At 42.1% G+C, this 3,967-nt stretch overlaps 1 pseudogene across 1 annotated transcript; it reads right to left on the bottom strand.

Moving 5' to 3' along the window:
- Positions 1-465: 465 nt before the first annotated feature.
- On the bottom strand, positions 466-3,669 carry LOC308550937 (mitochondrial fission regulator 1 pseudogene; annotated as a pseudogene). Its single transcript has 3 exons — positions 3,514-3,669; positions 1,088-1,144; positions 466-983 (listed from the first exon to the last, which is right to left on the bottom strand). The product of its transcript is annotated as a mitochondrial fission regulator 1 pseudogene (transcript).
- Positions 3,670-3,967: the final 298 nt, after the last annotated feature.

The raw sequence follows: 3,967 nt of genomic DNA, 5'->3' as shown, positions 1-3,967 counted from the left end.
TTAACACATGAAGTTTTGGGGGGGCTGTTCTAACTGAAAATATTTACAGCACAGAGCTTTTTTTCTCTTGGCTCTTTGATCAGATCAATAGCAGATATACTTTCGTGGAGTGCTGATGAAGGGAGAGGTGGCAGAAATAGAGTAGGTGGGACAGAAGGTGGCACTAGGTTAACAGAGGTGGTAGAATTTAAATCAACTGCAGTGAACTTTAAACCTATATAATTTTTTAAAATTTATTTATTGATTTTAGAAAGAAAGGAGGAAAAGAGGGGAAAGAGAGAGATAGAAACATGGATTTGTTGTCCCACTTATTTATGCATTTATTGGTTGATTCTTGTATGTGTCCTGACCCCAGATCGAACCCACAGCCTTGGTATATGAGGAGGACACTCTAATCACCTGAGTACCTGGCCAGGGTGGAACCTATATGATCTGATTAACCAATCATACCCTAATAAATTTAATTTAAAAATTAAAAAATATATCAACTGCAGTGAGATATTGTTGTTCTTGCAGTGTTAAAATTTTAGTAATCTGAGCTCTGAAATTAGCAAGTTCATTTGTAAGAGCACAGATCTTCTGCAGGGCTTCCTCATTTCCCAGTGGTGTCTTCAGTTGAGGCTCTTCTGGAGATAGGTTTGATAAGAAAAACTGCCTGCCTGAGGGCTTCTCAAAAAAAAAGAAAGGTCATCCTAAAAGGGTTGCCTTGACCTGACTTCTGTCCTCCATCTTATTGAGAACTCTCCTTCTTTGACTACCCATCCAACAACAGCAAAAGATGTTACTATATCTTCTCTTGACTGACTGGAATTCCATTCTGTTTTTGCGCTGGTAAGCTGAAACTGAACTCTTGGACACTAGGTCAGAGATTAATTAATACCAATTTTCTTTAGGATACTTTGAGGTGAACCATATGGTTACCCAGAACAAATTACCGATTGCATGCTTACTCCAGCCAGTTGTACAACCATTTTAATTAGGAGCTTAATTCAGCCAAACATTGAGATGGCAAAGTTTCTCCAAATTTGCATTTCCGCATTTCCGGTATTTCAGGCATACATAGCAGCCCATGGTCCTTTAAGCATACCAAGCCGCATGGCAGCAAGGAATCTTCCTCAGCTACTCCAGCTTCCAGCTTCCTCCTCTAAGCATTTACAATTTGAGAATCCCAATATCAGAAAAAAATTTCAATCTGTATCTGTTTTGTTCCTTGCCACCTCTTTCTCTTAAGGCAGTGAAAGCCAAGTTGTTTCCATGTATTAAGAGAAGAGAAGAAGGGAAATAGAATGAGAAAGAATAGGTTAATAACTCAAAATCTTAACAAGTCACATTAATAGCTCTCTTCATTTGGGAATAGTAGAAGAGCCTGTTGTGATTACATCATGGCACTTTTAGCTGATACATGTGGGTCTAGGCATACTTAATATAGAAGAAACAACTTACCTAAATTACATGAAGACCTATAACACTCAACTGGTAGATAACATATGTTTTGTAGCTGGGAGTGGGAGAGATTTTTCTCTTGGGTGGTGGGGGGTGGAGCATTGGCTGGACTGTAAAGAAGAGAGTGGATGGGTTGAAAAAGTGAGTATTCCAAACTCAGCATTTCAAATGATTCTGTGTTCTAAATGCTTCTGTTTCCTTTAAATTTATGTATTGAAATCCTAATGCCCAATGCGATGGTATTATTATGTAGGGCTTTTTGAAGGCTAGTAGGTCATGAGAGCAGAGCCCTCATAAATGAGATTAATAACTTTCTAAGAGAAAACTCAGAGAACTCACTTGCCCCACTTTACCATGTGAAAACACAACAAGAAGTCTATGATCTGGAAGGGAACCCTCACCTAACCATGCTGTCATCCTGATCTTGGACTTCCTAGCCTTCAAAACAGTGAAAAATAAATTTTTATTCCTTAGAATCTGCTCAATTTGTTAATTTGTTCTAACAATATGAGTGGAGCTGCCCCATAAGATAGATGAGGTCCAACTCACTATGGTTAAAAGGATGCACATCAAAAGCTTATCAAAGAAATAAAATAATAAAATAAAATAAAATATAAAATAAAAATGTTGGGATACTTTGGGTATAAACAGAGCTGCTTTGCAATCCATAGATAAGGGATTTCTCAGATTTGCTGGCAGGGCTTAGGGGTAAAGGAGCTATTTAGCCTGACACTGCTGTAGCAAGAGAAAATTAAGAATTTTAAGAAATCTATTCTTGGCACAGAATGACAGAAATGTGCAACAGTGAGGTTCAAAGTAGCAACTAGAGGAGAAGAATCTGTGTAAAGAGGACTACCTTGTGCTGTCTTTACCAAGGATATTGATTTGAGGCACATGTGAGATCCTCTTTGAGGATTCAGAAATAAATTGATACAGGGGAAAAAAGAAGTTGATAGTGTTATGTAGTTTGAGAATTAAAAGTTAATATGGGAGCCCAGCCAGGCGTGGCTCAGCGGTTGAGCGTCGACCTGGGACCCAGGTGATTGGGGTTCGATTCCTGGTCAGGGCACATGCCCGGGTTGTGGCTCAATCAATGACTCTCTCATCATTGACATTTCTATCTCTCTCTCTCCCTTTACTTTCCTCTCTCTGAAATCAATAAAGATATATTAAAAAAAAAAAAAAAGTTAATATGGGGAGATTGACATCAGCAAGATAGCAGACTAAGAAGCTCCAGGCTTTATTTATCCATTGGAATTGCCAAGTAAACAACAGCATATGGACAAAGTGGGATCTCTAGAAACCATTTAAGAAGCTCCAGGGAGAGAGAAGATGGAGGCACTCTGACAAGAAGCAGAGTGCCCTTGCTTTGACCAAAGAGTGGATTTGCAGCTAAAATACTACATGGCTATCTTGGGAAAGCAAGAGAGACTTGCCTGGGTGGACATATTTTGAGTAAGGAGTACTGAAGAAACACCATAGAGCCTGATAAGAAAGGGGGGGATAGAAAAGGAGAGTCCTCCCTGAAGCCAGTTCTCAGGTATGAGGCCTGAACTTTAGAGGCTACAAAACTCCCTCACCTGGGGAGTATGGACTGGCATCCAAAAGCTAGGATCTCAAACCCAGAGCAGTGAAGAAGGGAAGGAGAGCCAGTGTAGGGTGAGCAGAGGAAGCCAGGGGGAAACAGTGCCTGGGAGGAGGGGGCCGTGCCTTCTCAGTGAAACAACATGCTTAATTGTGGCAGCTGGAACAGGAGAGTTTCACCCTAGGTGCTGAAATCATGAAGGGCTATCCCACAGGGAAGGGCTTCTGAATGGGAAGAGACACTCAGCGGCCACCTATAGGGACCCTCTGATTTCCTGTAAGGCATTGTGTAAAACCCCAGAAAGCATTTGAACTGTGTGGCATGGGGAAGGGGAAGAGAGCCTTCCAAACACCAGAGAGGGACTGAGCCACCAGTGAGGTGGATCAGGACTCTAGATGCCTGGGGTGACAGTGAGGGCAAATTAGAGAATTTTTACCTGCTCTGAGGAGAGCCACTATAGCTTACAGAAGCTGCCCCAGCTTTACTGAAATCAGCTGTGCAGGAGACTTGGGTGAGGCCGACTTTGTAACCCTTCGTGCACGGTTCTCAGGTGAGAGGGTGTCGGGACCTTGTAGGGCGGATTCTCTGTTGCTTTGTGAGTTTATGATTGCTGAACAAGCATCCACCTTCCTGGCTTGCATTGGGGAGACAGACCAGTGAAAGCTGGGATTTTTGTGTGCACTGTAGAGAGTTTGAACTGAGCTCACTGTGAGATCAGCCAAGCAGAGCTGGGAAAGGAGAGGCGGAGCACACCTACCTCTCCCACAGGTTAAGAACCTTCAACAGGAAAGAGGTTGGTTCAGTTCACTGAAACCCCAGATATCCTCTGCAGGGCACAGTCCTGAGGGGGAAGGGAGAACAGTACACAGACAACAATACAAGAGTAATAATCTCAGGGACTATTGTTTGGGGACTGTAGGAAAACCTTAAAACCCCTTC

The sequence above is a fragment of the Miniopterus schreibersii genome (assembly GCF_964146895.1).
Source record: "Miniopterus schreibersii genome assembly, chromosome: X".
Lineage (NCBI taxonomy): Eukaryota > Metazoa > Chordata > Mammalia > Chiroptera > Miniopteridae > Miniopterus > Miniopterus schreibersii.
The sequence above is the reverse complement of the archived record's forward strand: the minus strand, read 5'-3'. Positions and strand labels throughout refer to the sequence as shown.